We start from the raw sequence: 12454 nt of genomic DNA on the forward strand, positions 1-12454 counted from the left end.
TATTAGCTAAATAAGCCATGAAATAAATTGATATAAATGGACATACAATTGGTAAGGTCACTTGGAATTACTTATTGATAAGAACAAACATAAATGTAGCCCTGCAAGATAATTAATTTTTTTTTTCAATTTTTTGCCCTTGAAATAGTAATTTGGTTTTCTTACGTCCCCATTGTTTAAATCCTCTGGTTTTCTGACAACTGGCTGAAGCACCACTTGGGACACCCACGTCCCAGATTAGGAGAGCTGGTTTCAGTCTAAGCTACTCCTCTTCTGATTCTGCTTCCTGCTAATGTGTCCTGGGAGGCAGCAGATAATGGCTCAAGTGCTTCAGTCCCTGCCACCCACATGGATAGAGTTCCAGGCCCTGGCTTCAGCTTGACACAGCCCCTGCTGCTGTAAGCATTTGAAGAGTGAGTCAATAGATGGAAAACACTCCCTGTCTCTCTGCATCTCTGTCTCTGTCTCCCCACCCCCTGCCATCTGTCTGTGTATGTGTTGCTCTACCTTTCAAACAGATGAAAAAATAAACATTTAAACATTAAAACTGACTTCCCCACTCTTTCCTATCTCTGTTTACCTCCCTTGCATTGCTACCTTTCTCTCCTTCCTTTTGATCTCTTATCAATTTTTCATTCAGCCAAAAGCACTTTCAAGCACATGCTATCAGAATGTCTGAATTGCGCAGAGTGTAAGTCACATTATGTAATTCCTGTGTAGTGCTTAGGATATGACACAATCATGATAAGGAAAATATAGCACTATCCACCCTCCTCAGCCTTTCCCCAGTGTTTTCCAGCATGGATGGGTTCTTTTTCCACCAGTGGCCATTGTCCTGGAGACTTTCTATAGGAATCTGATGGAAGCTCATTACAAGCATCATGGGATTTTCTAGCCCTTGATCCTTCTAGACCTGACTGACACTTGGTTCTCTGTGTGTATGTGTGTTCAGATTGAATTGAATTAGCCTCATGGGTAAGAACTAAGCCTCTTCTCCTGAAAAGTACTTGAATATCTATTTCAGGGACAGGTAAAATGATAAACATAAGTCTCTTTCCCTGATTCTGTTCTGCAGATCTTCAGAAAAACAGCAATTCCATGGACTTTCAGTGCTCAGTGGCTCTACAATGCAAGGGGAGAGTTTCAGATCTCCCATCATCACAACATAAATCTGAACCCAGCCAAACTATAGCTCTTGCTATTCCCTAAATGTGCCTTCAGTTTGGAATCGAACTGAAGGAAGATTTAAATTTCCACACAGTTCAAAAAGACTGTCGGGAGGTGTAGCAATGCTGGAGGTTCAGAGAAATAAAACACCTACTGTACAGAGTAAATAAAGATATTGAACATGCCACAGCAGTAGCAGCACTGGTGTGGTCCTATTCTCTAGCTGCCAGTCCACAAGTACGCTGGACCAAATCCTGAAATCATTTAATGAGTCATTATCAATGTATTGTCCCTTAGCTCCTGTCAGACCCTTCAATAAGCAATGGATTCCCTTTAGGTACTTCCCCTCTAAAGTAAGCATCGTGTCAATCTTTCCCTGCAGGTGGTGCTAGGCAGACACTGCCAGGGGACAAGGTGTTCTATGGTGTCTGATATGGGATAGAGGTAGGCAATGTAAGTTTTGGTCTAGGCCGGCACTGCGGCTCAGTAGGCTAATCCTCCGCCTTGCGGCGCCAGCACACCCGGTTCTAGTCCCAGTCGGGGCGCCGGATTCTGTCCTGGTGCCCCTCTTCCAGGCCAGCTCTCTGCTGTGGCCAGGGAGTGCAGTGTAGGATGGCCCAAGTGCTTGGGCCCTGCACCCCATGGGAGACCAGGAGAAGCACCTTGTTCCTGCCATCGGATCAGTGCAGTGCACCGGCCACAGCGGCCATTGGAGGGTGAACCAACGGCAAAAGGAAGACCTTTCTCTCTGTCTCTCTCTCTCACTGTCCACTCTGCCTGTCCAAAAAAAAAAAAAAAAAGTTTTGGTCTAGCCAGTAGAGCCTGTCCCAGTCATAGGCCCAGAAGGATTCTCCCTCTGCAATCCTGCAGCAACTACCTGGTGAACATCTTTCTACAGCCCTCTCAACACAGAAATTAGAGCCACTGCACAGCCTATACCCTCTGATGGCCTCCTGCATATAGAGTGCCTGGATTTAGCTCTGCTCCTCCCTCCCTGTAGCCCTTAGACCCTGAAGGCCTTCTGTGGATTGGCAGTCAAAATCTTGCTACATGCACATGACACGATGTGAGGTGCTGGTGCCCTGTCTCTACCAGCACTAAAGAGGATTGCTCCCTGCTTGCCCAGCAGCCCAGTGCACTCAGCCAACTTCTCTGTTGTCTGTGGGCTACACACCCTCTCCAGCAAGGGCTGAACCCCTGCAGTTTAGTGCTCACCTTCGGCCCTAGGGTACCTTGTAAATGTTCCTTATATCCTATCATTAATCTTATATCACAGTAAGTCCTTCTTTATAATAATCTTCCTTTACTTAGCCCACAAGGTCACTGCTAACTCCTGATTGGATCCAGGTTGCTACATTTTTCTCTTTTTTAAAGATTTATTTATGTATTTGAAATGCAGAGTTACAGAGAGGCAGAGGCACAAAGAGAGAGAAAGATTCTATCTACTGGTTCACTCCCCAGATGGCCTCATTGGCCAGAGCTGGGCCAATCTGAAGCCAGGAGCTTCCTCCAAGTTGGGGCAGGCTTGGGCCACCTTCTACTACTTTCCTAAGCCATAGCAGAGAGCTAGATTGGAAGTGTAGTGGCCAGGACTCAAACTGGCATCCATGTGGGATGACAGCATTATAGACAGTGGTTTTACCCACTACATCACAGTACTGGACCCCTCTTTTAAAAAAATTATTTATCTCTTTGAGAGGCAGAGTTATAGACAGAGAGACAGAGAGACAGAGAGAGAGGTCTTCCATTTGCTGGTTCACTCCCAAAATGGCTGCAATGGCCAGAGCTGGACTGATCCAAAACAAGGAGCCAAGAGCTCTTCCATATTTCCCATGTGGGTGCAGGGGCCCAAGTACTTGGGCGATCTTCTACTGCTTTCCCAGGACATTAGCAGGGAGCTGGACTGGATGTAGAGCAGCCAGGACTCGAACCAGCAACCATATGGGATGCCTGCACCACAGGTAGAGGCTTAACCTACTAAGCCACAGTGCCAGCCCTCAGGCTGGTACATTCCATTCTGAGGAGATATGGGACTGATGTGTCAACTGGTACTGTTTAAATAGACTATTATTGTTTCACTGGCCATGTTTCCCAAAGACAATTATGGAATATGCTTCTTTCTGAATGAACTATATTGGAACATTTTTGTTTATTGAATAATGCCCCAAATATTGTGTATCTCCTTCCACCTAGAAGCACATGTGCTTGCCCAACCCTTGTATGTCAGCTGCCGTAACTTGCATGGACCAACAGGACACAGATGTAACAGATGTTACATAACATAACACCCAGAGCTACCCTGAAGAGGCCCCACAGTTTCCACTGCTGCCCTCTTCCAATGCTACTCCAACACTACCATGTACATGAATGGCCAGGCCGACAGACCCTTCCCCACCAAGCCTCCACACCCAACTGCCAGGTAAGAGAGGCCATCTTGGAGCTTCCAGCCAAGCCAGTCATTCAGCTGAATGAATTTATGTTCATTAGCCTAGGGGAAACCAACACACAAATTTGTTGGTTTAAGCAACTAAATTTAAGATTGGATTAATACATAGAATAGATAATTCACATTTTATACATAGAATAGAAATTCACATCTCCTTATCTCCAAAGAGTCTTCTCACTTCTTAATTATTCAGCAGATTAAATTGTGGTAAATACATGAGGACCCTTCTTTTTGGCCAAAGCACCTCACTCTGGAGAAAACATGCTATGGGGTTAAGGTTGTGGCACAGTGAGTTAATCTGGTGCTTGCAATGTGTAATCCATGCCAACATGCTGGTTAGAGATCCAGCTCCTTCTCTTCTGATCTAGATCCCTGCTAACACAACCTGGGAAAGCAGCAAAAGATGGCCCAAGTGTTTGGGCCCCTGCCATCCACATAGGAGATCTGTATGGATTCCTGGGCTCCTGGCTTCATCTTGGCCCTGCCCCTGCCCATGGCAGCTATTTGGGGAGAGAAGCAACTGATGCAAAATCGATCTCAATCCCTCTCTCTCTCTTCCTCACTCTGCCTTTCAAGTAAATATTTTTAAAAAGGAAAACATATTAAAATAAGACATTCTATCAATATGTTTCTCCTTCTCACGCCCTTTTCCTATAGGAAATACATAGTGATTGGGTCAAATGCTTAAAATGAAAAATCAGACAAATAATTTAGATAAATACAGAGAGAGAAACCCAGTGGTGACAGACTCAGTTACTTGTAAAAATAAAGACTAGAAAAAGGCAAGGAAATGAAGATACAGAAACTAAAGGCCAGCGCCGTGGCTCACGTGGCTAATCGTCTGCCTGTGGCGCCAGCACCCCAGGTTCTATTCCCAGTAGGGGCGCCGGATTCTGTCCTGGTTGCTCCTCTTCCAGTCCGGCTCTCTACCGTGGCCCGAGAAGGCAGTGGAGGATGGCCCAAGTAATTGGGCCCTGCACCCGCATGGGAGTCCAGGAGAAGCACCTGGCCCCTGGCTTCAGATGGGCACAGCGCCGGCCATAGCGGCCATTTGGGGAGTGAAACAACGGAAGGAAGACCTTTCTCTCTGTCTCTCTCTCTCACTGTCTAACTCTGCCTGTCAAAAAAATAATAAAAAAAGAAACTAAAGAAAAGTGATTTTGAATTCCTCATTAATAATAAGAATCTAGGGCTTCCACTGATAGAATCAACCATCAAAGCATTCGCTTTCTTTTTTCTGGAGCTGCTGGCAAGTTCAGGGAGAATCAAACTTTGAAAAAAATCTATCATGCACATGATATTTAAACTTTTAATCCTGGTTAAACCAAGCGTTTAACATCGCCAGAGACACGCAAAATGAAAACCATGGATATCTTAATTATATATTAAAGTGTTTGTTCTTCTAGCCATATACCTCCTGCAGTGCCTGTAGATTCAATGACACTATAATATCAAGATTACTTAAAGCCATAAATTTGCTTCACTTGGAATTTTTTTTCATTTCTAGAAACTTCATAACTTTTCATTTTGAATTCAGAAAGTGTCAGTGAACATTATACAGTGTGCTCAGTATTTAAAACCTATTTAAATTTTTAAAAAACTGTTGAATGATGAGAAAACAACCATTAAAATTAGGGAAAAAATCAAAAGAAGAATTTTTAGTTGAACAAAATTAAAGCTTGGAAAATAATAAATGTATTGATGAACATTACCTGGAATGCATACATTCTAAATAACAAATCACAATACCCCTGAAGCAAACATCAATCATAGTGCAATATTTGTCATTCTTGACACAGAGTCTACTGATTATTAACTATTCAATCTGCAGGCAGGATAGCAGAGGAGTTAATACATGCACATTCTAGAGTCTGGTAGTCTGGATTTGAACCCACGTTCCTCTACTTGCTAGCTTTGTGAAGTTGGTAAGATTGCTACACCTCCCTTAAGTTTATGTGACATAGTCACAGCTCTCTGAAAGGAGGTTTGAGGATTAAATGATAATATTTATAGAGCCTTTAATAGTGCATATACTTAGTAAACTCTATACAAGTTAGACATGTTTGTGTTGAGAGGCAGAGAGAGATCTACTGGATCACCTCCCTCAAATGCCCACAACAGCCAGAACTGGGCCAGGTCTAAGCAGGGACCTTGCAACTCATCTAGGTCTCCTACATGGGGCCAGTGACCTAACACCCGAGTCATACTTTCTGCTTCCTAAGGTCTACATTAGCAGGAAGCTAAAATCAGAAGCAAAGCTGAGACTCACACTCAGACACTGCAACATGAAATACAGGCTAGTCGAGCACCATCTTAACTGGTAGACCAAAAATCTACCCTTCTGTATAAGTGCAAGTCAGAAATAAGTAAATAAAAATAAGTAGAAAATAAGAGGTTAACAACATAAAGTTGGCCATTATGTGGAGGGGCAACTTTATTTCTTTTTAACTTTAATGAATATAAATTTCCAAAATATAGCTTATGGATTACAATGGCTTCCCCCCACCCATAACTTCCCTCCCACCCACAACCCTCCCCTCTCCCGCTCTCTCTCCCCTTCCATTCATATCAAGATTCATTTTCGATTCTCTTTATATACATAAGATCAGTTTAGTATATATTAAGTAAAGATTACAATAGTTTGCACCCACACAGAAACATAAAGTGAAAAATACTGTTTGAGTACTAGTTATAGCATTAAATCACAATGTACAGCACATTAAGGACAGAGATCCCACATGAGGAATAAGTGCCCAGTGACTCCTGTTGTTGACTTAACAAATTGACACTCTTGTTTATGGCATCAGTAATCTCCCTAGGCTCTAGTCATGAGTTGCCAAGGCTATGGAAGCCCCCTGAGTTCACTGACTCTGATCATATTTAGACAAGGCCATGGTCAAAGAGGAAGTTCTCTCCTCCTTTCAGAGAAAGGTACCTCCTTCTTTGATGACCTGTTGTTTCTACTGGGATCTCACTCACGGAGATCCTTCATTTAGGTCACTGTTTTTTTGTGTTGTTTTCTTTTGTTTTGTTTTTTGCCAGAGTGTCTTGGCTTTCCATGCCTGAAATACTCTCATGGGCTTTTCAGCCAGATCCGCATGCCTTAAGGGCTGATTCTGAGGCCAGAGTGCTGTTTAGGACATCTGCCATTCTGAGTCTGCTGTGTATCTCGCTTCCCATGTTGGATCGTTCTCTCCCTTTTTTTTTTTTTTTTATTCTATCGGTTAGTATTTTCAGACATCAGTCTTGTTTATGTGATCCCTTGACTCTTATTTCTATCATTATGATCAATTGTGAACAGAAATTGATCACCGGGACTAGTGAGATGGCATTGGTACATGCCACCTTGATGGGATTGAATTGGAATCCCCTGGTATGTTTCTAACTCTACCATTGGGGCAAGTCAGCTTGAGCATGTCCCAAATTGCACATCTCTTCCCTCTCTTATTTCCACGCTTATATTTAACAGGGATCACTTTTCAGTTAAGCTTCAACACTTAAGAATAACTGTGTATTAATTACAGAATTCAACCAATAGTATTAAGTAGAACAGACAAAAAAAATACTAAAAGGGATAAAGTATTAAGTTGTTCATCAACAGTCAGGGCAAGGGCTGATCAAGTCACTGTTTCTCATAATGTCCATTTCACTTCAATAGGTTTCCTTCTTGGTGCTCGGTTAGTTGTTGCTGATCAGGGAGAACATATGGTATTTGTCCCTTTGGGACTGGCTTATTTCACTCAGCATGATGTTTGCCAGATTCCTCCATTTTGTTGCAAATGACTGGATTTCATTGTTTTTGACTACTGTATAGTATTCTATAGAGTGCATGTCCCATAATTTCTTTATCCAGTTTACCGTTGATGGGCATTTAGGTTGATTCCAGGTCTTAGCTATTGTAAATTGGGCTGCAATAAACATTAAGATGCAGACCACTTTCTTGTTTGCCAATTTAATTTCCTTTGGGTAAATTCCAAGGAGTGGGATGGCTGGGTTGTATGGTAGGGTTATATTCAGGTTTCTGAGGAATCTCCAGACTGACTTCCATAGTGGCTTGACCAGTTTGCATTCCCACCAACAGTGGGTTAGTGTCTCACCAGCATATGTTGTTGGTAGATTTCTGTATGTAAGCCATTCTAACGGGGGTAAGGTGAAATCGCATTGTGGTTTTGATTTGCATTTCCCTGATTGCTAGTGATCCTGAACATTTTTTCATGTGTCTCTTGGCCATTTGTATTTCCTCTTTTGAAAAATGTCTATTGAGGTCCTTAACCCATCTCTTAAATGGGTTGTTTGTTTTGTTGTTGTGGAGTTTCTTGATCTCTTTTTAGATTCTGGTTATTAACCCTTTATCTGTTGCATAGTTTGCAAATATTTTTTCCCATTCTGTCGGTTGTCTCTTCACTTTCCTGACTGTTTCTTTTGCAGTACAGGAACTTCTCAATTTGATGCAATCCCAATAGTTGATTTTGGCTTTGACTGCCTGTGCCTCCAGGGTCTTTCCAAGAAGTCTCTGCCGGTGCCAATATCTTGCAGGGTTTCTCCAATATTCTCTAATAACTTGATGGTGTCAGGTCGTAGATTTAGGTCTTTAATCCATGTTGAGTGGATTTTTGTGTAAGGTGAAAGGTAGAGGTCTTGCTTCATGCTTCTGCACGTGAAAATCCAGTTTTCTGAGCACCATTTATTGAATAGACTGTCCTTGCTCCAGGAATTGGTTTTAGATCCTTGATCAAATATAAGTTGGCTATAGATGTTTGGGTTGATTTCTGGTGTTTCAATTCTGTTCCATTGGTCTATCCATCTGTTTCTGTACCAGTACCATGCTGTTTTTATTACAACTGCCCTGTAGTATGTCCTGAAATCTGGTATTGTGATGCCTCCGGCTTTGGAGGGGCAACTTTAATAAACACTGTCTAGTAGTTTCTATTTAGCAGATTGTATTTAAATTCATGAGACCACGGTGCCTTTGAATCCCATTGAATCTTCAATATATTTTTAGAATTGAATTTGTGCAACTAAATCCTGAGTTCACTCAAAGTTCCCTCCTACCAAACCTAAGCAGAGAGAAACAACTCTGTGTGTGTGTGTGTTTGCACATGCGCATACACATGCACATGTGTGTTTGTAGAGATATGAGGTGCATTGGAGGTGATATTGATATTATTCAAGCAAATCTTATGCTGATGAACCACAGAAAGGCCATAACAGAAGCACGTATAGTCAAAAGCACCCTCCTGCTCACTTGTTCAAAGTGAATGATAGAGTTCTATTCCTCTAGGTGTCCCCACTTTGCACAACATCTTTCCCTTTCTTACATCTCAGCTGTGTGCACTTGGCTACTAGAAAGCCCTGGTCTCTACCATTAACCAAAGTAGTCATCTAGGGACCAAATATAGAGAAAATAAGGGAGACAGAGCTATAAATAACACAGCATAATTGACTCTATTGTGACTATTAAATAAATTCAATTCTTAGGCACAACACAATCTGCACACTCAAAAGAATACTATCCTTTCAAACTCTGGCCTACTCTCACATAACAATCACTACCATCTAGTGAATGTTTACCATGTGCCAGCCAGGCACTGTTCCAAACACAGGACGTGCCGCATCTCACCTAATCACACAATACTATGGGATGACCAAAGATTATCCAATTCAGATTGCCAATGAGGAAACAGAGGTACAGAGAATTTTAATCATTTCTAACTCTCAACAGTAGAGCTGGAATATAAACCCGGGAAGTCTGACTCCAGAGCTTGGGTGCTTAATAATGGCCTTCTGACCTGTCTATCTATACTATTTTCTTACTCCAATTATTCTCTTATTTTTAAAATTCCTGTTTTGCAGTTTCTCTCAGGGCCAATTTATTAGTCACAGGAGAATACATGCCTCAACAAATTATAATCATTCCACATTTTTTAAATGATAACATTCTACTTTATACCATTGTTCACTGTCCCAAGTAGCTATGGAAGATATAATCATAAAATAAATAGAAAAATAAAATAAAACAGATTCTGCCATCAAGGTCCTTACTGTTTCAAACAAAAATCCTTTATTACAGGCTTCACTGGGGAAAAAGTAAGAGAAGTTCAAAGACTTGTTAGTTTCTTAGAGCCCAATAAAAATGCACATTGAGTTTTAATCATATTAAAATTCAGAATGTCTTATTTTCTCTTTAATTATTCAAAATATTTATTTAGATTCTGCCAGACTATTCCTCTAGGCCCCAGGCAAACAAAGGAAATAGAAGTTCTATGCTCATGAAGAATGTGTTTTAGTGGGCAAGACACAATAAACCAATTCAAATACAGAATCTCCTCAACTTACCATGATGTTAAGTCCTGATAAACCATCATAAGATGAAAATCTCAGAGGCTGAAAATACATCGAGGAGCCGGCATTGTGGCATAGCAGGTAAAACTGCCGCCTTCAGTGCTGGTATCCCATATGGGCACTGGTTCGAGTCCCAGCTGCTCCACTTCTGATCCAGCTCTAGCCGTTGTGGCCAATTGGGCAGTGAACCAGCAGATGGAAGATCTCTCTCTCTCTCTTTCTCTCTCCCCTTCTCTCTCTAACTCTTTCAAATAAATAAATCTTAAAAAAAAAGAAATGTTGATTTCTAATAAAGAAAATACATCAATCATCAAACCTGCAAACATCACAGCTTAGCTGAGTATCAGATCTGTTCCCTCATGAACACAGGGCTGACTGGAGGTGCCCTCTCTGCTGTTGCCCAGCATCATGACAGAGCATCATCGCATATCACTAACCTGGGACAAGATCAAAATTTTAAAGTCCAGGCATGGTTTCCTCTGAATTCACATTGCTTTTCTATCATCATAAGACAGAAAGCATGTAATTGGAGCCATCATATATCATACACCATCCGTCTCTACAATATAAGGTCAGGCAGAGGCAAGGGTTATGAAAAACTAATATATGAGGACAGAATCAGAAGGGAGCTTGCTATTCTGGACAGGTTATCAGGGAAACTTTTCTACAGAATGGAATTTAAGCAGAGACCAAAGTGAAGTAAGGAGGTAAACTCAGCAGCTGTCTAGGACAAGAGTTCTTCAGAGAGAAGTATTCTGCATCTGAAGGAATAGTAAGGGAATGAAAAACTTAATGGGGAATGAAAATTTTGTCAAAGTAGCTACAAAACAAAAGAAATATTTAGAAATAAATTTTACCAAAAAAGTGAAAAGTCTCCACATTGAAAGTTATAAGACATTGATGATGGGGCCAGTGCTGTGACATTGCAGGTAAGGCCGCCGCCCCCAGTGCTGGTATTCCATATGAACGCCAGTTCAAGTCCCAGCTGTTCCACTTCCAATCCAGCTCTCTACTGTGGCCTGGGAAAGCAGTAGAAGATAGTCCAAGTCCTTGGGACCCTGCACCTGCATGGGAGACTGGGAGGAAGCTCCCAGCTCTTAGCTTTAGATAGTCACAGCTCCAGCCATTGTGGCTATTTGGGGAGTGAACCAGAAGATGGAAGACCTCTCTTTATCTATCTGCCTCAGCCCTTCTGTAACTCTGCCTTTCAAATAAATAAATAAAAACAAAATTAAAAAAGAAACTCAACAACAAATAAACAACCAATCAATTAATGTGCAAAGGACATGAACAGCCAGGAGCAGAAAAGAACTTCACCATGACATGTTGTAGCCAAAATTTCCACAGTAAGGCATAAAGAAGAGATTCTGAAATATGCCTGAGAGAAATGCCAGATTAGCTTCAGAGGATCTCCAATTAGACTCACAGCTGACTTCTCATCAGAAACCTTAAAGGCTATAAGGGAATTGTGAGATACAATCCAAGTCTTAAGAGAAAAATACTGATAGAATACTGTACCCTGCAAATTCTCATTTATGAATGAATGTGAAATAAAGACCTTCCATAACAAATAGAAACTGAAAGAATTTGTAACCAGATGTCAAGCCTTACAAGAGATGCTAAAGGATGTGCTACACACAGAAACACAGAAAAAAAAAACCACTATCATGAAAGACTGTGAAGAAAATCCTCCAGTAAAACTAAAAAGAACTCAAACAATAGGAATATTCACAGAAAAATGGCAGGGCCAAGTAATTCCTTATCAATAGTTACCTTGAATGTAAATGGCCTCATTCTACAGTTAAAAGATACAGGCTGACCAAATGGATTAAAAAACAAGACCCAGCTGTTTACTGCCTATAAGAAACACAACTCACCAACAAAGATACACAGACTGAAAGTGAAAGGATGGAAAAGTATATTCCATGTAAACAGAAAACACAAAAGGCAAATGTAGCCATGCTAATATCAGACCAATTAGACAGAAAAACTATTGAAAGAGACAAAAAGGGGCCAACGCTGTGCCATAGCAGGTAAAAACCACCACCTGAAGTGCCGGCATCCCATATAGGCACAAGTTTGAGTCCCGCTTGCTCCATTTTCAATCCAGCTTTCTGCTATGACCTGGAAAAGCAGTGGAAGATGACCCAAGTCCTTGGGACCTACACCTGTGTGGGAGAATTAGAAGAAGCTCCTGGCTCCTGGCTTCAGACTGGTGCAGCTCCAGTCGTTGCAGCCAACTGGGAAGTGAGCCAGTGGATGGAAGACCTCTCTCTTCCTCTGCCTCTGCTTCTCTCTCTTTGTGTAACTCTTTCAAAAATGAATAAATCTTTAAAAACAAGACAAAGATGGACTCTATGTAATAATAAAGGGATCAATACAACAGGAATATATGACCATATTAAATATATATACACCCAATTACAGGGCACCTGGCTTCTTAAAAGATCTGTTAATGGATTTAAAGAGAGACATAGACTCCAATACAATAGTAACAGG

At 41.4% G+C, this 12454-nt stretch overlaps 1 protein-coding gene across 7 annotated transcripts in view; it reads right to left on the bottom strand.

Annotated features, from left to right (window-relative positions):
• The window catches only part of NEK10 (NIMA related kinase 10), a 376418-nt gene that overhangs the window by 223880 nt on the left and 140084 nt on the right, over positions 1-12454 (bottom strand). The gene's annotated exons all lie outside the window — the stretch shown is intronic.

This window comes from Oryctolagus cuniculus, chromosome 4, assembly GCF_964237555.1.
Source record: "Oryctolagus cuniculus chromosome 4, mOryCun1.1, whole genome shotgun sequence".
In the NCBI taxonomy this organism is placed as follows: domain Eukaryota; kingdom Metazoa; phylum Chordata; class Mammalia; order Lagomorpha; family Leporidae; genus Oryctolagus; species Oryctolagus cuniculus.